The sequence below is a fragment of the Miscanthus floridulus genome, chromosome 5, assembly GCF_019320115.1.
Source record: "Miscanthus floridulus cultivar M001 chromosome 5, ASM1932011v1, whole genome shotgun sequence".
Lineage (NCBI taxonomy): Eukaryota > Viridiplantae > Streptophyta > Magnoliopsida > Poales > Poaceae > Miscanthus > Miscanthus floridulus.
The window spans coordinates 39,780,360-39,805,563 of NC_089584.1; positions in this window are offsets into that span (position 1 = coordinate 39,780,360).

Genomic DNA, 25,204 nt, shown 5'->3' on the forward strand with positions numbered 1-25,204 from the left:
GTGTGCTAGAACTGTTGGTTGTCGTACGGCTCCCAAGTAACCTACGAATGATTTATTAGTGAATTAGTGCTTACATTGCAAAAACAAATTAGTATGTCAAACGCAACTGACTCACCATCCCCGGCGTAAGTGTGTCAAGCTCGTTGCCGAACTCGATGTAGGTGCATTTACTCTAGGCGAAGGGACCCTTCACCTAGTCCCAAAGGTAGGCATACGTCGGGCGACATCACGTGCCAGGCACCTAGAACCAGTCACGAGGAGGTAGAACTATGGGTCGTCCCATCGGTAGACATGACCACATTCAAAGCTGAAGCAAGTAAACATAGCCTCCTAGCAAGGAGTTCTATGAACTCTGGAGGCACGCCTCGCAAAGCTGGTGGTACAAGAACCCCAACACTCTAGAAGCCTAGCTATAGCCCCCCACCGTGTCCCAATCAGTGAGACAGGGTGGTACATCCATGATGCGGTGTCTCCCATTCCGTCGGGGAAGAGAACACAACCAAACAGGTGCATGATCCATGCCTTACAGTAGTAGGTAACTGTCTGCTTGTCTGCAAAGTCAGGACACTGACCAAAGTTCTGCCTTGGCTAGCTAATGAGTACTCCGGAGGTGCAAGTACTCGCTATCTCTAGAGGAAGCTCTCTCCCGAGGAAGAGCTACACTCGAGCTCCCCAACCACTAGTAGCGCACTGCCCGATAACTGGTCAGCCTCTTATACAGAGACCAAGGAACTTCTACGCGTCCTGAAGAGTAATGATCATCTCACCGCAAGGAAGGTGGAAGCTATGAGTCTCTAGCCTCCACATACAAAACAAGGACCAAGTACTACAGTCATGTGCTCATCGATAAGCGAAAATATTAATGTAAGTGAATTAGTTCATAGTTATTTTACCTGTCAACCAGAGCTAAGATCGCCGCAGGGTTGATGGTGGGCAACCCACGGTGATCCTAGAAGGATACAATGTCCAGGCCAGCCCTCTTAAGGAGAGGAGTGTACCTATCGTCGTACCGCATGTCCTTGAACCTATCATGGGTTCGAGGAGGAAGAGGGTGCAGTTCCTATAAAACAACATAATTTATTAGATTAATGCGTGAACACAAATACATATGCAGTCCAAAAAAAATAAAGAAGTGGAACTAAATAAGTTACCTCCCCTCCGCGGTAAGTCATCCTTGGTGGTGCTCCTCGTAGTACGGATCCAGCAGGTGGAATGGCTCCAAATTAGTTAAATCTAAAGAAATAATGAACTCTTCCGTAGTAGTAAACATGCTTCTCAAATTGGATAATTAAAAAATGAAGTACATTGAACAACATCGGCAATTCATAAATGAGGTTCATTTGTTATTTGCACCTGACTTAGTGGCCAATGGCATGTACGTGAATTATGTTGAAGTCTCCCGCATTTGCCACATTGGTTCTACTCGGGGTCAGTAAGAGAGGGGGTTGCTCTCTCTCGCCTCATTCTACTGGAAACCTGGTCCATGACCATCTTGTGTCTCATCCTCTTCCTAATTCCATGTTTGTCCCAATGTGTACCTAGGTCCGCAATGTACCTCAGAGCAGTGTACGGTGGCCACTGCCCCTCGTCTAGGTAAGGCTCGAAACGGGGAGACCAAGTAAGTACAAGGCTGTCAACACTAAACTCCCGTGGTATCTTGGTCTCGTAGGCAAAGTTGTGATGCTGAGATGCTGCAACATAATCAGAACAAGGAAAGTGGTACTGTATGGTTCTCCCACATCTACATGAAAAATTACTAAGTACCACAATATAACTCCTTGATGGCCGGACCACACCATCGGACATTGTACCACCCCTTTTTGTGACCTGGTACTTGCCGGTGTTGAGGTCAAAACATTTGACATCATGTTGATGCCTGATTATTCCTCTATAGTGCCATTGCTTGAGCGTGCCTCTCATTAAACCATGCAACCAACCTATAGAAGGTGAATGATACAATGGCATTGATAGGCATGGCATGTATACCCTTAAGCACACTATTAAATGACTCGGTCATGTTGCTAGTCTGAAACTCGTACCTCCATCCACCATCATCGTAGGCTCTTGTCTATTTTTAGGTTCCTCATCAATCCTCTTAGCCACTGCCTACCTTCTCTATTTGTTGCCATTTTAAGTTGCTCCAACTTCTCCTCGAAGAATGGCACCTCAAGCATGCAAGCAACTTCCTCGAATAGAGGAAAGTTGTCCTTCGTACCATCCTTCCAAAGTAAATTCTTGGCAAGGTGCCGAGTGCACCAACGGTGATGCAAAGGTGCATACCCCTAAATCTATTCCTATACGCCACTAAGTATGCCCTGGATATGACACCAACTTCCCTATCAGGGCCAATGATATGTATCCGAACAAGATGCAAGAACCATCCCTAGCTATCTTTGTTCTCCCTCCCCACCAAAGCAAAAGCCAAATGAACCAATGCGTTGTCTATGTCACAGGAAATGGCTACCAATAGTGTGACCATATACTTGCTAAGGAGAAAACTACCATCAATGGGACGACGATGCCTGAAGGCCTCGACGCACTGGGGAAAGCACTAGAATGCATGGAAGAATATCTGCCTCTCGTCCTTCCATTCATTCGGCTTTGGGATGTACTCGTAATGCATGCCTGCATTGAACATTGTAGGCAACTACTGGTACCCCTCCTCCTAGTTGAAAGGTCCTAATATGGCTAGAGGGGGTGAATAGCCTATTTAAAAATCTACAAATCAACTAGAGCAATTTGATTAGTATGACAAATAGCGTAATGCAAACTTGCTCTAGCTCTACAAGGGTTGCAAGCCACCTAACCAACAATTCTAGTTGCAATGATTACTTAGTCACACAAACTTGCTATGTAATTACTCACTAAGAGCTCTCAACCTTGCTACTCTAAAGAGCTCAACTAGATGAATGTAAATTATAAAGCAAGCTCTCAATTCTAATTACACTAAAGAGCTTGTATCAACTAGTTTGCAAGAATGTAAGTAAGTGAGTAGAGTGATTATACCGACGTATAGGGGATGAACCAATCATAAGATGAATATATAGCCAATCACCGGGAGAATGCCAAAGACAAGAGACAATCGATTTTCTCCCGAGATTCATGTGCTTGCCAACACGCTACGTCCCCGTTGTGTCGACCAACACTTGGTGGTTCGGCGGCTAAGAGGTGCTTCACAAACCTCGTCCACACAATTGGACACCGCAAGAACCGACCCACAAGTGAGGTAACTCAATGACACGAGCAATTTACTAGAGTTACCTTTCGGCGCTCTACCGGGGAAGGTACAACTCCCCTCACAATCACCAGAGATGGCCACAAACAATCACCAACTCGTGCCAATCCTCCATCGTTGCTCCAACCGTCTAGGTGATCGCAACCACCAAGTGTAACAAGCAAAATCCGCAGCGCAACACGAATACCAAGTGCCTCTAGATGCAATCACTCAAGCAATGCACTTGGATTCTCTCCCAATCTCACAAAGATGATGAATCAATGATGGAGATGAGTGGGAGGACTTTTGCTAAGCTCACAAGGTTGCTATGTCAATGAAAATGTACAAGAGAGTGAGCTTGAGCCGGGCATGGGGCTTAAATAGAAGCCCCCACAAAATAGAGCCGTTGTACCCCTTCACTGGGCAAAACACGCTCTGACCGGATGCTCCGGTCATACTGACCGGACCCTGGACACAGCGTCCAGTCCACAGATGTAAGCCATGTGTCATTCTGAGTTAAACTTGAGCCGTCAGATCACAACGGCTATTAACTGACCGGACGCTCCGGCAAAACTGACCGGACGCTGAACCACCAGCGTCCGGTCGTTTACAGTAAGGGTCCAAATCCGGTTTTCTTCGATTGGATGCGTCCGGTCCACCTTGACCGGACACAGACTAGCGTCCGGTGCTAAACCCTAGTCACTGTGTCGCCATGTCAGTTTGACTGGACGCAGAAACCAGCGTCCGGTGCATTTTAGGTCCAGCGTCCGGTGCAACACTGAAACTGGCGACCTCTCTGCCACACCTGACCGGACGCGTCGGTCCACCCAAGATCAGCATCCGGTCACTCATAGTGACCTCCAATTTTTCTATCTAGGGTGCCGGTGGCACCGTCAGATTGTCTGCACTCTACGGGCGGACACTCCGCTGGTGGAGTTTCTTACCCTTGCACCCAAACTTCACCACCCTTGATCAAATATGCCAACCACCAAGTGTATCACCTTGTGCACCTGTGTTAGCGTATTTTCACAAATATTTTCAAGGGTGTTAGCACTCCACTAGATCCTAAATGCATATGCAATGAGTTAGAGCATCTAGTGGCACTTTGATAACCGCATTCCGATACGAGTTTCACCCCTCTTAATAGTACGGCTATCAATCCTAAATGTGATCACACTCGCTAAGTGTCTTGATCACCAAAACAAAATGGCTCCTACATTTTATACCTTTGCCTTGAGCCTTTTGTTTTTCTCTTTCTTCTTTTCCAAGTTTAAGCATTTGACCATCACCATGCCATCACCATTGTCATGATCTTCGCCATTGCTTCATCACTTGGAGTAGTGCTACCTATCTCATAATCATCTTGATAAACTAGGTTAGCACTTTAGGGTTTCATCAATTAACCAAAACCAAACTAGAGCTTTCAATCTCCCCCTTTTTGGTAATTGATGACAACCCTTATACAAAGATATGAATTAAAGTTCATTTGAATCCATGTTGCTTGCCCAAGCATATTTACCATGTGTAAAGGATATGGGCAAGTTTCATGAACTCCTTATGACAGCAATTGCTCCCCCTACATATGTGCTAAGAGTTTGGATTGAAGCTTTGCACATATGATTAGATAGGAAATATTGGAGTCAATTTCTACCAAATGATGCTAAGGTATAAGAGATTGACCTTTGAAGCGTGATACCAATCGGAGTGCACCAATATACCATCCTTAGCACCATTAGTAACTAGACATATAAAAGAACTAGAATACCCCGTGAGATCAACATTACATGCAAGGGTCTAGTTTCCATAGAATAAACATAAGTCTAGTTACTTAGCCTATGCATGCTAGTTTTTCATTTCAACATTCAAACCTACAACTAGCATACACCACGCAAGCATGGATATTTGAAATTAAAACTTATTCCATGCAAGCAAACATATGTAATGCTCATTCAAATGCACCATACAAGTTTATGAGCTTGCTCCCCCTATTTGTATGCTCAAAATTTTAATTGATCCCCTTCTTTTGTCATATTTTATCTCCCCCCTTTGTTTCACTATCTTTGTACACTATTTCTCCCCCTTTGGCATCAATGACCACCAAGGCTTAAAGTATAGATAGGGTAGGATTATTAATGTCAACAATTTGCACAAAAGGTGGCCTCAAATTATAGATATGTTGGGGTGAAACCATGTGAAATGAGGATCATTTTCCTAATTTGGTTCAATCTAGATTACTTGCAAAAGATATTTAACTCGGTTTGATCCAAGGTCAAGCTTCTTCACACCTCCAAATAAGGGTTATCTTGTACCATGTTGAGTTAAACACTTATAGCTCATTTTCTAAATCAAACACTAGGTTTACAAGCCCACAAACATGTCATATGCTACCACTAGATCATTTCAAACATTCAAGCAATAGTGGTACCATACAAGCATCCAATTCATTTGATTTTCATGAATGAGCCTATTTAAATGTGAAATATGTCTAAATGCACTAATCATGTCCTTAGCAAGGATGTATGCCATGCCAATCAACTTTTACCTTGGATTGCTCGAAGGAGAGGCATGTCGTATAATGGGGTTGCATCAACACATATTGGAGAAGTCAAGTATGTTTAATTCATTCCTTAGCTTGCAAAACCATTTCTCATCAAGTGGCTTGGTGAATATGTCAGCAAGTTGATCTTTGGTGCCCACACTCTCTATGCAAATGTTCCCTTTTTGTTGGTGATCTCTTATGAAGTGATGACGGACATCTTTATGCTTTGTTCTTGAGTGTTGAACCGGGTTGTTGGTGAGCTTTACGGCACTTTCATTGTCACATAGCAATGGCACTTGCTTGAATTTGATTCCAAAGTCACTCAAGGTAGCCTTCATCCAAAGTAATTGAGCACAATAACTACCGGCCGAAATATACTCCGCTTCGGCGGTTGAAAGTGCTACACTATTTTGCTTCTTTGATGACCAAGATACAAGTGATCTTCCCAATAGTTGACATGTGCCTGATGTGCTCTTTCTCTCAACTTTGCATCCCGCATAATCGGAATCCAAATATCCAATCAACTCAAATCTTGCTCCTTTGGGATATCATAATCCAACATGTTGTGTATGCTTCAAGTACCTCAATATTCTCTTTGTTGCCTTCAAATGACTTTCTCTTGGTGAGGCTTGAAATCTTGCACACATGCATACACTAAACATTACATCCGGCCTTGATGCGGTCACATAGAGTAGGCTTCCAATCATAGACTGATACATCTTTTGATCCACCATGTTGCCACTAGCATCACTATCCAAGCTTCCACTTGTCCCCATTGGTGTACTAATAGCTTTACTCTCATCCATTTCAAACTTCTTGAGCATGTCCTTGATATACTTGCCTTGACTCACAAATGTGCCATTCTTCATTTGCTTGATTTGAAGACCAAGGAAGTAACTAAGCTCTCCAATCATGGACATTTCAAACTCACTTGCCATCATCTTACCAAACTCCTCACAAAATTCTTGATTTGTTGATCCAAAGATGATATCATCAACATAGATTTGCATTACAAAGAAGTCATTCCCAAGCTTCTTGGTGAAGAGAGTGGTGTCAACCTTTCCCATCTTGAATCCCTTAGAGAGTAGGAAATCCCTCAATCTCTCATACCAAGCTCTAGGTGCTTGTTTCAATCCATACAAAGCTTTTCTCAACTTGTAGACATGGTTGGGTTTCTTCTCATCTTCAAAACCAAGAGGTTGCTCAACATACACAAGCTCATTGATGTACCCATTGAGAAATGCACTTTTCACATCCATTTGGTACAACTTGATGTTGTGTGCACAAGCATAAGCTAGCAAGATCCTAATTGCTTCTAATCTTGTAACCGGGGCATATGTTTTTCCAAAGTCAAGACCTTCAACTTGAGTGTAACCTTGAGCCACTAATCTTGCTTTGTTCCTTATTACTATCCCATCTTGATCTTGCTTGTTCCAAAAGACCCACTTGGTTCCAATCATATTATGACTCTTAGGCCTCTCAACTAAATCCCATACTTGGTTTCTTGTGAAGTTGTTTAGCTCTTCATGCATAGCATTGACCCAATCAACATCATTCAAAGCTTCATCTATCTTCTTAGGCTCAATGGATGACACAAATGAGAAGTGCTCACAAAATGATGCCAATCTTGATCTTGTTTGCACACCTCTTGAAATATCACCAATGATAGTGTCCAATGGATGATCTCTTGCAACATTGGTTGGTTGAAGCACTTTCACTTGATTGCTTGCATTAGATTGATCACTTGGTTGAGATGATGAACTAGCCATTTGTTGATCTTGCATATTGCCATTTCTAGTGCTTGCTTGGATTTGATCATGAGAACCACTAGATTGCATATTTGAGTTAGAGAGCACTTGATTTTTGTCATCTTCAACATCAATCACCTCTCTAGGCCTTATATCACCAATGTCCATGTCCTTTATTGCATTGATCAATGGAGTGCCTTTCACATCATCTAGGTTCTTATCTTCCTCTTGGGAACCATTTGTTTCATCAAACTCCACATCATGAACCTCCTCAAGAGTACCACTAGCCAAATTCCAAACTCTATAAGCCTTGTTAGTAGTGGAGTAACCAAGCAAGAAGCCTTCATCACATTTCTTCTCAAATTTGCTCAATCTAGTGCCTTTCTTTACTATATAGCATTTGCAACCAAAGACCCGAAAGTATGCTATGTTTGGCTTTCTTCCATTCAATAGCTCATAGGGTGTCTTCTCCATCATGGGGTGACAATAGAGTCGGTTGCTATAGTAGCAAGCCGTGTTGATTGCTTCGGCCCAAAAAGAATGACTCACATTATACTCACTTAACATTGATCTTGCCATGTCAATCAAAGTTCTATTCTTTCTTTCAACTAGCCCATTTGATTGAGGAGTGTACTTGGCCGAGAATTGATGTCTAATACCAAATTCATCACATAACTCATCAATTCTAGTGTTCTTGAACTCACTTCTATTGTCACTTCTAACTTTCTTGATTGTTGTTTCAAACTCATTGTGAATGCCTTTGGCAAATGATTTGAATGTTGCAAACACATCACTCTTGTCAACAAGAAAGAATACCCATGTGTATCTAGTGAAATCATCCACAATGACAAATCCATATTTGTTTCCACCAATGCTAGTGTACATGGTTGGTCCAAACAAGTCCATGTGCATCAACTCAAATGCCTTAGATGTACTCATCATACTCTTCTTAGGATGTGTATTATCAACTTGCTTTCTGGCTTGACATGCACTACATAGCTTATCTTTCTCAAAAGTGACATCCTTCAAGCCTCTAACTAAGTCATGCTTGATTAACTTGTTCAATTGTTTCATTCCAATATGACCAAGCCTTCTATGCCATAACCAACCCATGCTAGACTTAGTGATCAAACATGTTGACAATTGAGCTTCTCTAGCATTAAAATCAACTAAGTATAGATTCTCATATCTAAATCCCTTGAATATCAAGTTAGAGCCATCTACACTTATGATCTCTACATCATCCACACCAAATATGCACTTGAAACCAAGATCACACAATTGAGCTACCGATAATAGGTTGAAGTTCAAGCTCTCTACTAGTAGCACATTGGAAATGCTCAAATCATTGGATATTGCAATCTTACCAAGCCCTTTGACCTTGCCTTTGCCATTGTCACCAAATGTGATACTATCAATCCCATTGCTCTTGCTTTCATTGATTGAATTGAACATTTTGAATCACCGGTCATGTGTTGTGTGCACCCACTATCAAGCACCCAATGCCTTCCTCTGGCTTTATAATTTACCTACAAAAGAAGATCAATTCTTTTTAGGTACCCAAACTTGCTTGGGTCCTTGTAGGTTAGTCACCAAGGTCTTTGGTACCCAAATGGCCTTCTTCTTTGGGCCCACAATTGGTGTACCAATGAACTTAGCCTTCATACCATTGGCACCCTTATAAAGCATGTAACAAGAATCAAATTTGATTGAGGATACATTAGGTAGCTTGTTCTTGTTAGTCTTGCAATTTTGCTCTAAATGCCCAACTTGCTTGCATCTATTGCAAAACCGACCATTGCCCTTCACAAAGCTAGCTTTGGGAGTGACAAAGGCCATCTTGCCTTTCTTGGGGGTATAGCCTAATTCCTCTTTGTTGAGAGAAAATCTTTGGCTACCCAAGCACTTTAGCAAGTGGGCTTCTCCACCATAGGCATTGCCTAAGGCACGAGTGAGCTCATTCACCTCCTTCTTGAGGTTCTCATTTTCCACCATTAGTGATGTATCATTCATAGGTGGAGTAGTAATGATTGTGCTACAAGAAGTGTTAGTAGGAGCAACAATAATGGGTTCATGAAAAGATTCATCAATAAGATCACATGTTAGTCCCACATCATATGTTATGATCACTTGCTCCTTCTTGGCTTCCTCCACTTTGACTTGCTCAATGAGAGAGAAGTGAGCCTTTTCAAGCTTAGAGTGAGCTTTGCCAAGCTTCTCATGGGCTTCTATTAGCCTCTCATGAGTGGCATTGAGCTCATCAAGGGATTGTTCAAGAAATTTGACTTTCGTGTTCAAATCCTTGCACTCCTTTCTCTTCATCTCAAAGCAAGTATGTACTTGCTCACACATGTCCATGAGCTCCTCCTTGGAGTACTCCTCATCATCTTCATCATCACTCCTACAAGCATCACTTTCACATTCATCATCATCACTCACATCATATTTTACCTTGGTAGGTTTTGCCATAAGGCATGTCGATGGAGTGTTGAAGATGGAGGGCTTGTTGTTGATGGCGATGCTTGCTAGTGCTCTCTTGATAGATTTCTTGTCATCATCACTAGAGCTATCACTATCCGAAGAGCCATCACTATCCCATGTGACCACATAGCCTCCACCCTTCTTCTTCTTTTGGAAGGTCATCTTTTTCTCTTTCTTCTCCTTCTTTTCTTTCTTATTCTCCTTGTGCTTCTTCTTCTCATCCTCATCATTGTCACTATTATATGGACAATTTGCTACTACATGATCGGGGCTCTTGCAATTATAGCATCTTCTCATATATTCTTTCTTCTTGGTGTGATCTCTTCTCTTTCTTGCACCATAGCCCTTCTTCTTCATGAACTTGCCCATCTTGTGCACAAAGAGAGCCATAGCTTCATCATCAATATCACTAAGATCATCATCACTTGATTCTTTCTTGGACTTGCCCTTGTTCTTTGATGATGATGAGCTAGCCTTGAATGCTATACTTTTCTTCTTCTTGTCTTCTTCTTCCTTCTTGTCATCCTTGTCATCCCCCTCCCTTTCCACACGGTATGTCTCTTGTGTCATGACATCACCTAGTACTTGATTGGGGGTAATATCCTTCAATCCTCCTCTTATGATTAGCAATCTTAACATCTCAAATCTTGGAGGTAGGCACATCAAGAACCGATGAGAGACGTCATCATCCTTGATCTTCTCTCCCAAAGCCTTCAAGTCATTGACAATTACTTGCAATCGATGGAATATCTCCGGAATGCTCTCATCTTCCTTCATCTTGAAGCTTGTCAATTTGTCCTTGAGGATATACAACTTGGCACTCTTCACCGCCGGTGTGCCCTCATATGTTTCCTCCAATCTTGTCCACACCTCATTTGCTCTTTCACAATCCTTGATTTGCTCAAACACTTTGGAATCAATGGCATTGTATATGGTGTTGAGAGCCATTATATTGCATTGCGTGTTGATCTTATCTTGGTTGGTGGGATCATCGGGATCAATGATAGCATAGTCATTCTCGGTCACTTCCCATACTTGATCATTGATTGAACCAAGATACATCCTCATCTTTCTCTTCCAATAATCATAGCATGTGCCATCAAAGAACGGTGGTTTGCCCCCCATATGGTTGAACACAACTTGAGCCATAATTTGACACCGAGGTTGTTAAGCCTTCAATCAAACAGTGACCATGGCTCTGATACCACTTGAAAGGTCCTAATATGGCTAGAGGGGGGGTGAATAGCCTATTTAAAAATCTACAAATCAACTAGAGCAATTTGATTAGTATGACAAATAGCGTAATGCAAACTTGCTCTAGCTCTACAAGGGTTGCAAGCCACCTAACCAACAATTCTAGTTGCAATGATTACTTAGTCACACAAACTTGCTATGTAATTACTCACTAAGAGCTCTCAACCTTGCTACTCTAAAGAGCTCAACTAGATGAATGTAAATAATAAAGCAAGCTCTCAATTCTAATTACACTAAAGAGCTTGTATCAACTAGTTTGCAAGAATGTAAGTAAGTGAGTAGAGTGATTATACTGACATGTAGGGGATGAACCAATCACAAGATGAATATATAGCCAATCACCGGGAGAATGCCAAAGACAAGAGACAATCGATTTTCTCCCGAGGTTCACGTGCTTGCCAACACGCTACGTCCCCGTTGTGTCGACCAACACTTGGTGGTTCGGCGGCTAAGAGGTGCTTCACAAACCTCGTCCACACAATTGGGCACCGCAAGAACCGACCCACAAGTGAGGTAACTCAATGACACGAGCAATTTACTAGAGTTACCTTTCGGCGCTCCACCGGGGGAGGTACAACTCCCCTCACAATCACTGGAGATGGCCACGAACAATCACCAACTCGTGCCAATCCTCCACCGCTGCTCCAACCGTCTAGGTGGTGGCAACCACCAAGAGTAACAAGCGAAATCCGCAGTGCAACACGAATACCAAGTGCCTCTAGATGCAATCACTCAAGCAATGCACTTGGATTCTCTCCCAATCTCACAAAGATGATGAATCAATGATGGAGATGAGTGGGAGGACTTTTGCTAAGCTCACAAGGTTGCTATGTCAATGAAAATGTACAAGAGAGTGAGCTTGAGCCGGCCATGGGGCTTAAATAGAAGCCCCCACAAAATAGAGCTGTTGTACCCCTTCACTGGGCAAAACGCGCTCTGACCGGACGCTCCGGTCAGACTGACCGGACCCTGGACACAGCGTCCGGTCCACAGATGTAAGCCACGTGTCATTCTGAGTTAAACTTGAGCCGCCAGATCACAACGGCTATTAACTGACCGGACGCTCCGGCAAAACTGACCGGACGCTGAACCACCAGCGTCCGGTCGTTTACAGTAAGGGTCCAAATCCGATTTTCTTCGATCAGACGCGTCCGGTCCACCTTGACCGGACACAGACTAGCGTCTGGTGCTAAACCCTAGTCAGTGTGTCGCCATGTCAGTTTGACCGGACGCAGAAACCAGTGTCCGGTGCATTTCAGGTCCAGCGTCCGGTGCAACACCGAAACTGGCGACCTCTCTGCCACACCTGACCGGACGCGTCGGTCCACCCAAGATCAGCGTCCGGTCACTCATAGTGACCTCCAATTTTTCTGTCTAGGGTGTCGGTGGCACCGTCAGACTGTCCGCACTCTACGGGCGGACACTCCGCCGGTGGAGTTTCTTACCCTTGCACCCAAACTTCACCACCCTTGATCAAATGTGCCAACCACCAAGTGTATCACCTTGTGCACATGTGTTAGCGTATTTTCACAAATATTTTCAAGGGTGTTAGCACTCCACTAGATCCTAAATGCATATGCAATGAGTGAGAGCATCTAGTGGCACTTTGATAACCGCATTCCGATACGAGTTTCACCCCTCTTAATAGTAGAGCTATCAATCCTAAATGTGATCACACTCGCTAAGTGTCTTGATCACCAAAACAAAATGGCTCCTACATTTTATACCTTTGCCTTGAGCCTTTTGTTTTTCTCTTTCTTCTTTTCCAAGTTTAAGCATTTGACCATCACCATGCCATCACCATTGTCATGATCTTCGCCATTGCTTCATCACTTGGAGTAGTGCTACCTATCTCATAATCATCTTGATAAACTAGGTTAGCACTTTAGGGTTTCATCAAGTAACCAAAACCAAACTAGAGCTTTCACTAGTCCCCATATATCATCTTCCAGGCCTGTTGGTTTGCCCTCCATGCTTTCCCATACTTTATGTCATACTTAAATACCTCCTTAGTCATATCTATAATTGTCCTGACCTTCAAGTTGGGCTGACCCTTCAATTTTTTGTACAACCTTCTGGCAATGAGGGTAGAGGTCAACTGTCGGTACTTGAGTTTTAGATCTTTCTAGGTACAAGTGTGTGGACCTACAATTTTGGTGATCTTGAACTTCCTTGTGGCCTGCTGTTTCCGAGAACAGACCCTCCAATTGTAATCTGTATTCTCTCACACCACTGTGTAATGGTGCTCCACATAGGAGTGCCTCATCTTGAATGGTCTTTTATGTCTCATAGAATATTCCTATAACCACCTTCTCAAGGTGAGCAAGTCCTTGAAGACCATGCCCTTCTAAATTTCCATGCTAACACCGGCCTCAGGAGCCTCTAGCAGCTCGTCATCTCTTCCTTCTCCATAAGCATGTTGAGAATTACTAAGGTCACTGAATTCATGAACTAATGGATCACGATCAGGACACAAATGCCTGATGAGCTCCATTTCTTGTTCGCTCAAAGGTGCAACTGGGCGATCATCATCAGAATTAATGGCTCTTGATGTGCCATAAGGCTCCTCATCATCCACAATATTAACATCCACACTATTAGAGGCTATAAACCCTAGGTCCACATTGGTTGATGGAGGCACAGAAGGACAACCTTCATTATCAAGATTGTCTCCTACATATAAGGCACGAATATGGATAGAATTGAGACAAAGGAATGGAATGAAGGAAGAATAACGAAAGCAAAAGTGTTACTATGTCACTTACTTGGATGATTCTGGGTCAAAGGGATCTCCTGAGAGGTAGCAACTCCAACATCGGACCGACAATTTGCATGAACATCAGGACATACTCCAACCTCATTCGGGGTGAATTGAGCATCAGGCACTAGAACCACATCTTCCACATCCACCTCGTGGTTGGGTAACGGAGGGTCAGAAGGTGTCGGATTCTTTGGTTCTAGAGAGAACCCACAAGGGGGTGAATGCGCATTAGGGGATGAATACCCATGAGGGGTGGGATCATTGGACAACATCCGCACAACCAAATCCAAACATTGAAACTCATTCTTCATAATAGTTTTGACATATTTGTCCCATTGAGCATCTGATGCAATTGGGACCAACCGCCTAAAAATATGGCATGATTTACCATAGTGAAGTACCCCCTCAACTGAGATGCCATCATCATTTGAATTGCAATGAACCTCATCATGAGCAATACCAAACAACTCAGAAAACAACGGCCTGTCATCGAACATGATAGGCACACTTTGCATTTCAACAAAGCTGACATTCCTAAACTTATCTTCCTCCACACTTCCTCCATGATACAGGGTGACTACGTTGTCCATCTAGTTGGTATGCACAACATCAAAGTTATTACGGGTTTAACTAATAATGGTATAACTAAATTACATACATAATTAAGTATCCCACTGTCTACCTAAATAAATAAGTATCTAAACTGCCTAGCTTTCTATTTAACTATATAAGTAATTTTACTAACTACAAGTACTACCTATATATAACTTAATTACCTAACTATCTAACTTACAAATAAACTAAATAACTAAATTAACTACCTACAAAAGTACATAAATAACTAACAATCAAACAATCTATCTAAATTAGCTAAATATATAACCTCTACATAACTAAATTGTCTCACTAAATACCTAAATTAACTAACTAAATTACATCACTATATAAATAAATTAGCTAACTCAACTATCTAAACTAACTAAATTGTAAAATGAAATTACAGAAAATAAAAAATTACCTTACTTGAGTTGGCTAACGGCCGACCGAGGGAGACGGGTGGCCTCACAGGGTGGCCGATGGTGGGGGGGGCGGCACCGGTGGGGACGCCGGGGAGAGGCGAGGACCACCCTCGCCGCCGATGTGCATGGAGGAGGAGGATGGGGCAACGAGGGTGGCCGAGGGAGTGGACAGGGGCGCGGACCTCTTCGGATGTGGTGGCGTGGCCTGCTACGGTGGCACGGGCGGCCGGAGGTGCTAGCATGGGAGGCAGCCAGAATGACAGAGACAGAGAGAGCTCATGCCAGAGTCGAGAGGAAGAGGAGGAAGAGGAAGAGGGCACGCGGTATAGGTATAAGACCTCGGTGCCAAGATCTATGGCTCCGAGGTCGGCGCCAAGATCTATGGCTCCGACCTCGGCGCTAGGATCCGTGGCACCAATCTACCTGCCATGTCAGTGCCACTTGGATGCCCTCGTTGTTCCTAGCTAGGCATCTCAGTGCCAAGACCTACGAGGCCAAGACTTGTTACCTCAGCGCTGACCCCCAGGGTCCAAAGATCAGTTTACGTAGATCAAGGGGTTAAACGTAAATTTTCTTAAAAAAGGGCCAAATTGCAAAAAATTGGGGCCATACACTTGGATGGAACAGAACGCCTCTCCGCTCTCTGCCTTGTGCCTCCATGGCCTTTTCGTGCTGCCCAGTTCAGCCCAATAGACAACAGCAGGTCATAGGTCCATAGCTAGAGGCTTGAGGCCTATCCTGCCATGGACTCCAATCTTTGTTTTTCTTTGGTGCTCATCCATCCAGCTGGAGGCTTGAGGCTTAAAGCCTGGCCTGCCATGGACATTTGGGCGGATGTGTGGGTCACGTGTCTGGATGCTCGTGCCTGCACTCTTTTTTTCTTATCCATGTGGGATTTGTGCTCGTCAGAATGTCATCCACGCCTCCTAGCCCTACACATAGATTGCTCGCACCCCCTCTATTTCCCCGTGCGGTCCCCAGCAGCAACACCTGATTTACTTTTGAAACAACCAGATAAAACATTTACAACATACGTCTAAAGGCAAATGAAACACTTGAAACATGCGTCTAAAACACTTGCAAAAACACCTAAAAACACTTGAAAGCCATTGTAGAAGCATGTGCAACATCTAGATAAAACACTTGCAACATACAACTGAAAAAACTGATAAAACATTTGGAATAGACACTTGAAACACACATGTATAGCCATTGCAACATATGCAACATTCCAATCTACTTTTGCAACATCCACATGAAAGACTTGCAACATGCATATGAAATCCCTGAAATACTTGGAACATACGCTTGCAACATGTTTGCCACGAAACTCTAGTAGACGGTGAAGGGGGACCGTGACGCCTAAGAGGGGGGTGAATTAGGCAACTTAAAAGTCTAACTCTAAACTATGGCCTCTTTTTCTAACCCTAGCAAAACCTATGCAAAAGATAAACTATCTAAATGTGCAACTACGGTTTTGCTAGTGTGTTGCTATCTCTACCACAAAAGAAGTAATACAACCAATGTAAATGCGGAAGCTAAAGAGCAAGGTAGAGATATGCAAACTCCCATCGACGACTCTGGTATTTTTACTGAGGTATTGAGAAGCGCGCAAGCTTCCTCCTAGTCCTCATTGGAGCCCCTCGCAAGGAATCCCTCGCAAGGGCCAAGCTCCTAGTCGGGTAACTCCGTGGATAGCCTTGGGCCTTCCCCATGCACAAGTGGGTCTCCGACGTGCCTTCCGGCAAGCCTCTCCCGGATGCTCCTCGTCGTCTTCACTATCAAGCTTCCAACCGAAACGCCATGGGCCTTGTTCCCTTCGGTACACGGTGGTGGCCATACCACAAACTCGGCTGGTGTGATCTCGCAAGACTACAAGCCCCTCCGATGTACAACAATGGTGCGCACAAGCACCGAGTGGTAAGAGGTATGCAAACCTCACTAAACACTAGGCCTAAACCTAGAGCAAGCGCATAAGCAGTGGTCTAATCAACCTAAGCACTTCGCAAAGCACCTACGCTAATCACCTAATAAAACACTAAGCACTATGCAAGTGGAGATCACTAAAATGGTGTATCAACACCCTTGATATGTTTCCTCAGCTCCACACATGTCATTTGCTCAGTTGGGGGTTGTATTTATAAGCCCCACTAAAAAAGTAGCCGTTGGGGACGAAGTCCCACTTTTCTGCTACTGACCGAACGTTGGAGTCGTCTTGATCGGATGCGTCTGGTCATCTCGACCGTTGTAGCCACGAACAACTGATCAGACGCTGCCAACGTCTGGTCACATGCCACCGGACATGTCCGGTCGCAAGTTCACCACTCTAGAACCTCTCTATACTTGATCGGACGTTGTTGTCCTATGTCTGGTCGGTTTGCCGCCAGCGTCCAGTCCAGCGTCCGGTCGTTGCTACTGTTGCCGAGCCTCTGATCGGAGCGTCCGATCGCTTTCCATCAGCGTCCGGTCCAGCGTTCGGTCACTGCTGCTATTGTTGAGCCTCCTGATCGAAGCATCTGGTCATTTTCCTCCAGCATCTGGTCTAGCATCCGGTCACCTCTGTGAGCTCGTTTCTTCATGATCTTGCGTGCAGCTTGGTTCCTATCTTCATGCTTGGACTTTGCTTGATATCTTAGGTCTTCTCTTGTGCTCCTAAGGTCTTGCTTGAGGTGTTGATCATTGGATCATCACATGGCCTTTGTCCAAGTCACGTCTTGCATCCTATTGAACTACAAAACAATCACTTGCAAATTCATTAGTCCAATTTGGTTGTGTTGGTCATCAAACACCAAAATTCAAAGTAAATGGGTCTAGGGTCCATTTTCCTTACAGACGGTGACCACCATGTCTAACAAGCCTCGAGGCGGTCGTGAAGTACGGCATGCCCATGATGCCCTTGTCATCTCTAGTTGCATGAGGAGGTGAGGAGGATGTCGGTGTGGCACCAACGGTGAGGCGGTGGATGTGCGGGAGAGGGACCTTGTACTGGTACCCAAAGCGAAAGCCATCCGAGAGGATATGAGCAACACCATGGGCTTGGGGGATCTTAGAGAGCGGTCATGTGGTATCAGACACCATGATCATGATGGTGAGGGATAAGTGAAATAGGACAAAAGTCATGGTGGCGACGAGGGCCATGGTGAGGAGGAGCAGGACATGGAGGGGTGAATGAAGGCTGGGGTGTGGCCATAGAGGAGGAGAGGAGAGCAGCGGTGGGCCACGATGAGTCACCGGGGTCTGGACCTTGACTGAAGGCTAAGTTATGGCCATGGAGGAGAGCAGAACATGTGTGTGGCTTATGGCTAGCAGCTTGTGGAGTGGGAGATTTTTTTGGAGGCAGTGTGGGAGTATCAGATATTTGTGAATACATGGACGACGTGAAGCCACGTAGCGTCCGACGTCCGAATGCCCTAACATAGCATTACATAAATACTTTAGCAATAAAGTAGCACTAAACAATAGCATTGGATAAACTAAATAAAATTTATAAGGGTTAATTAGATTTGTGACATTATAATTTTATAGTGGATCTAAGAAAACCTGACTAATGCCATTACAATCGTGCTGGAATTTGAAATATGTCAAATCTACACCCAAGGCATCTTGGGCACGCATCCATGCATATTGAGGCATATTGTATATTCGTATGGACCATTTTACCCTTGGCCACAAGTGGATAAGGTCCAGACGATACATGCTCCCCATTCTGTCTTCCTCTTCGTTCCTCTATATTCTTGTTGCCCTATTGCCCCATTCCACCACCGGTGCCCTACTTCCTCATTCCACCATCGGTCTCCTCTTTCGCCATTAGCCTTCGATAACACCGATGAGAAGCAGGGTCATGGCCATAACGAGCGCCATCGCGAACTCTAGCTATTCTATAACACTAGAAGCCCTTTCTCGGATTAACTACCCCAAGTACCACCTCAAGGTGATTAAGTGCAAGAGCAAGAATTATGTGGTATTCCACATGTTCCCAAACAATTTCTAGGTAAGTTGGATTTCATTTCCAAATCCATTTTTGTCCTCGCTTTTTGGATTTAATTTGGTGTGCCATGTTGATTCGTGTCATAGAATGACAATTCTAGTTCTTACTACTAGTATGAGGATGCCTATGTGGAATACATGTGCTCCAATCATCCACGCCTACTGCAACGAGATGTGGAGGTAGTAGCGGCGATAGATGTGAATGGTGACTTGAAGATGTTGTTCATGGAGATGAAGCTACTGCTACGTGAGATGAAGGTGTAGATTGGTGAAGTGTTGCTAAAGATAAACAAGGTGAAGGGGGAGAACAAGGCTGCCTATATTATGGAAAAGTTTATGATTACTATTTTTGTGTTTATGGTTACTAGATTGTCCCTTGTTGTTATGCTCAAGTGAAGTTGTAATTATGGTTAGGTTAATGTTAGTGCTAGTGTTGACACCCAAATTTGATCCATTGCATGAGACCCCATAATTCAAAAAGCACCAAGATGAGCCATGATGAGAGCAGAATTGGCTAGTCAAGACGATTGAACAGAGTTAGCTAGATTTCAACAACAGCATCATCTCAAGAAGACTCCAGCAGCAAGAATGGCATTGTTCGGGGTCCGAAAAACATGGCGGACTCCACAGAAGGGGAAGCTTGGAGTCCAAGTTATCTTAAATTAGGATGTTTCATTTTCTTTTCCAAATTTTGTGATCAGTCCTATTCAACCAAGACTCATAGTCTAGCCTTAGGTATAAATATTGAACCCTGGCTATTGTAATAGACATCTCTCATCGATCAACCAAACAAATACCTTTTCTTTTCGGCTTACGCCACCCCATAGGAGTAGGAGTAGAGTAGATTTCAATGAGTTCTTTGGACAAGTAGGGCCGTATCGGATGACCTAACCTCTGGCTTGTTGTGAGTATCCGTCATGACTTATATTGTTACTTGTGAGGCTGCAACAGACGACTGATCTCTTGCAAGTCACGCTATAAGTTAGTTATTGATCTATATTGTTATTTGTATGGCTACAACAGACGACTGATCCCTTACAAATCACGGTATATATTAGTTATCGATTCGTATCAACCTTTACAAGCCTGCAATAGACGACTAATCTCTTGTAAATGTTGGTATTAATCAAAGTTATCGATATTGTGTTAAATAGTTTACTGTTTAATATAATATCATCAATTGCCCGATCTAGATTGAGATTTATTAGTCTTATTGTTTTGATCTATCGTCTGCTAGACATCTTTACGGTTAAATTCAATTCTTGATGTTAGATTTTGTTTGATGACTAATCTATCTCGATCCTGATCGTACATGGTAGGTGTTTGAAGTCGTGTTCTATTAAGAGATAGATTCATTGATCACCAGTACCTAGTATGACTCTGCTATCAATGTTGCATCAGTCGACTCGATCTGTTGATAGCGTGTTAGATTGGACACTACCAGTCAATAGATCTATCTATTGGGAAGAGCATGGCATCAACCACCCGCTATGTCTACATTGGCTATTTAGCCGATGGCTTGAGCTTCCACGCATATAACATGCCCTTATGATTCTGTTGCGATATAAGTAGGTCTATCAACTACTAGTCTCTGATCTAGGGTCCTACTATCAATGCTACATCAGACGACTCGACCTATTGACGGTACAATCAATTGAGTCTAGTCGTTTGTAGATTTATTTATATCCAACGGATGAGCGATCGTATGCTATATGACAAGATTACTGGAATCAGCTGTTTTAGCCAATAGCCTGTTTTGTTGAGGATGTACTGGTTGTTTACATGCTTTTATTTGTTTCCATCTTGGTTCAAAGCTAGTATGTTTCTCATATGAATGCTTACACGTCTATCCTTACATCTTTCGCATCTTCTCACGATCATCGGCTAGTTAAGATCTATATACTTGAGTAACTGATAATTGTTGATATGCTTATTTTACTTACCATGTATCGTGAACATGCTGGATATCGACTCTCTAGTCGATAGCCTTATTTCATCGGCTACTTAGCCTCATATTTGGAACTAACTAGACAAACACCGGCATGTTTGATCATAAATTACTGATCAATTTTCTCTCCTTATCAATTATAGGGTCAAATTGATAGGCACGCCCTTGGTCATGACCATTTGGTTCGGTGTCCTCCTAAGTCCAGGGAGAGCTCGGGATCTGCTCCATGAGGTTTCTCTTGGTTTGTTGTGTGTCCTAGTGGCCCATCACTTTTCACCATCGACACACAACTTGGCATGCCCGGTGGGACCACAATCATCAACATAGATAATCTGATGGTCCTCAAGGTCAACCTTGAAGACCTACCTGATGACTAGAAGGCACTCATTGATCAGGCATCAGAAAAATTCAAAGAGAAGTGCTTGTTGTCTTATAGTAGGATGTGATTCAGTTGCTCAGAAGACTCCATTGCCAAGGGTCCTCCTATATGGGCAGAGTGATCCAAATGAAGAAGCTGAAGCCAGAATTGCTGCCCAGATGGTCTACAAGACTGTTCATGATGCCTTCATGAATCACAATCAGGTGCTAGCCAATATGATTGGCAACATCATGAAAGAAGTTTTCTCCATGGCACCGGTTGATCAAGTAGGGCCATCGTATTTCAATAGCTTTAATCCTTCAGCTATGAGAACTAGTGTACTTGGCTCTAGTCAGCAGTCGAACGATGGATAGTTCAAATAGGCACCAACGTAGTAGCTTCAAGGAGGACAAGCCCTAGATTTTCATGCTCAGCTAACCATAGGGGGGCAAGGTCAAGTCCTGTCAATAGCAGGGGGCAAGATCAAGCCCTACCAATGGCTGGGGGGAAAGGTCAGATGACAAAGGGTCAACCACCAGCACAGCAATCACCAAGTGCCCTTGTCACACAGATGAATTAACAGCCTACTGGATAAAACCAAGCTTATTCAATCCAACAGCTAACCTCTCCAGCTACTCAGCAGGTTGCACAATGGCTGGCTCAGGGAAGATCCAATACTTCCTATCAAACACCTTAGTCGGCCCATAAAATTGCTCCATCAGTACAGAGGATCATCAAGAATGTTGATCCTAACTACTTCAATAGTCGATTGCAAGGATATGAAACTCGCAATGCTCAAATTGACTATCTAGAGGGATATCACCTGGTTTCTGATGCCAGCACATACGAGCTCATGCCACATCCTAGGTACCAGAATCCTTATAGTTATAATGCATAGCAACTCTAGTAGCCTCCTACTCAGGGTTAATAAGTTCAAGTATAAGGTTTTAGGCTCAAGCTCAAGGGTAGCCGAGATAGGAAGTTGCTGGCATGGATGCTGACGAGTTTGTCAACTAGATAACTGCTATGATACAAAGCCAGTTCGGTCTTAAAGCTTAAAGGACATGTTGGCTCTTACCAGTGCCCATACCCGGCCTAGTATGATATTGTGCAACTTCGACCACACTACAAAGTCCCAAATTTCTCCAAATTCACTGGAATAGATGAGATGACAACCATGGAACATATCAGCTGCTATTTCGTTCAGCTTGGAGAAGCATCTATTGAGGAGGCACATAAAGTTAGATTATTTCCCTTGTCCCTGTTTGGATTGGACTTCAGTTGGTTTTTATCACTAGAACCAAACTCAATCACTAGATTGGCTGATCTGGAGAACAAGTTCCACGCATATTTCCATAGTGGGATAGGTGAGAAGAAGATTATGGACTTGACAAGCATGAGGCAGAGGAACAATGGGTAAGACCCTAAGTTCATTTAAAGATTCAGAGAAGTAAGGAGTTGATGCTACTCATTGAATCTGTCTGATGGCCAATTGGCTGAATTGGCCCTTCAAGGGATGTCTCTATTAATCAGAGAGAAGTTTGATGGCTAGGAGTTGGAAAGTTTGGCACATTGAGTTTAGAGGGTGTCTGCTTTTGAGAGTCAGTATCGGTCCCTATGCAAAGAGAAATATTTGAAGGGTCTACTGCTATGACTGATCCCTATGATGCAGACTCTGATGGGGATGATCCAGAAGTTGTGCTCGCTGAATAGACATGGGGCAAGACTTCTATATCTTGTCCATGGGTGAAGGAGTCAGAAAATACCTATAACTTCAATGTCAAGAACACCGATAAGATCTTTGACTTGCTGCTAGAAAAGAAGCAGTTGAAATTACCTGTAAATCATGTGATCCCTTCGGCTGAAGAACTTAAAGGGAAGAAATACTGCAAGTTTCACAATGTTACTAATCATAATACCAATGAGTGCAGAATCTTCCGCTTTCACATTCAGAAGGCCATCGAGCAAGGGAAGATCAAGTTTAAGCCAGCCAAGAAACCAACAATGGACATAGATAAGCATCCTTTCCTAGGTATACATATGGTAGAGTTTTAGTTGGCCAAAGGAAAAACTAAGGTCTTGATGTCAGCTAAAGCTAAAGAAGATGGGTCAGTTGACCCCGAGGTTCAAATATCGGCTAATGAGTACAAGAAAGCTAAACAGCAACGCGATCAGCAAAAGGGTTGATATGAGCAAGGTGAGACATCCAGAGCTGGTGCTATGCATCCTCATGTGACTTCCAGAATCTTGTTGAATAAATGGCAATGCCAGAAGGAAAAGGACTACCAGCGTCGGCTTGAAGAAGAAGAATATGAATGTCAGTGCGAGGAAGAAAGGTATGAAAGAGAACAAGCAGAGTTATATTGGAATTGTCCTTTCTTCTGACACTATTGGAACAAAGGTTTGAAATTGCCCACAAGACGTAACTGCCCAGAGTGCAGTAATTAATATTTAGAGTTTAGGCAATCTCAAGCCAACCATCGATCTATCCATGAACATCTAAGTTATCAATCTAATAATGTGGATCGGCATATAAAAAATGAAGGAGTTCATGATCGGTTAGGTAAGCGTGTATATGATCAGAGTTGGGCCAGTCATGATGCAGAGAAAGAGTATGTTTTGGAAGAAGGCCAATGGTGTCCAAGAGGTCTAACCAAGAGCTAAAAAAGGAGGGTTCAGTGCTTGAGGAGTGGAGAATTAGAAGGTTAGAAGTATAACAGACCTCAGACATGGCGTGTCAGGCAAACAGCCAATAAGGGTAAGCCATTGGCTATTATTAATGTATTATTCGCTCTACCTATGCAATCAAATGCCCCTTCAGAGTATGAACAAAGGAAACTGGACCTGCAAGGGTGTGACCACCCCTAGGCATTGCATTAAGAAGAAGACCTTATCACGCAGGCCTAGAAAACCTCGAACCCCTGCCCCACCCTTACACAGCGACACCGTCGCCCTATGAGAATGGGCCGGTCCTTAGACCTATGCTTTGGCGTGGGACAGACAAGGCGATTTTTTTAACCCCAACCTGAAATTCGCTCCCACAGGGAGTCGAACCTAGGACCTGAGGAGTGCCACCGGGACGCTCTAACCAGTTGCACTAGAGGCCCTTTGGCTGAACAAAGGAAACACAAACACCTTTGCAGCAAAATTGTGAAATAAGGCATCACCAAAATTGGTGACAAACATCAACAGCCGATCCAAGCAGTCGGCTCTGAAGATGTTTCTTAATGGATTCCCCGATCGATGATATAGAAAGGAAGTTAGGTTAGGGATTTACGTCGGCCAATTTGCTAGAGAAAGTCGATATCAGACCTAGTGATAGACCTAGGCTGACGTATGTAAGCGCTAAATTGGATCCTAGGTACAAGCAAGAATTGGTAAATCTTTTAAAAGAATATTGAGATTATTTTGCTTGGGAATATTATGAGATGCTTGATCTTAGTCGATCAATTGTAGAACATCAGGTACCTATTAAAGATGGATATCGACCGTTTAAATAGGCCCCAAGGAGATTTAAACCTGAATTACTTGAGGATATTAAGAAGGAAAATACTAGGTTATACGAGGCTAAATTTATCCGACAGTGTCGATATGCGGATTAGATTTCGAATATAGTCCCCGTGCTCAAGAAGAACGGCAAACTGAGGGTTTGCATTGACTTTAGGGATCTAAACAAAGCCATGCCTATAGACAGTTACCAAATGCCGATAGCTGATCTTTTAGTAGATGCAGCATCAGGACATAAAGTTATTAGTTTCATGGACGGCAACGCAGGCTATAATCAAAATTTCATGGCTAAAGAGGATGTTCCTAAAACTGCTTTTAGGTGCCCTAGAGCTCTTGATTTATATGAGTGGGTAGTTATGACTTTTGGCCTAAAAAATGCCAATGCAAC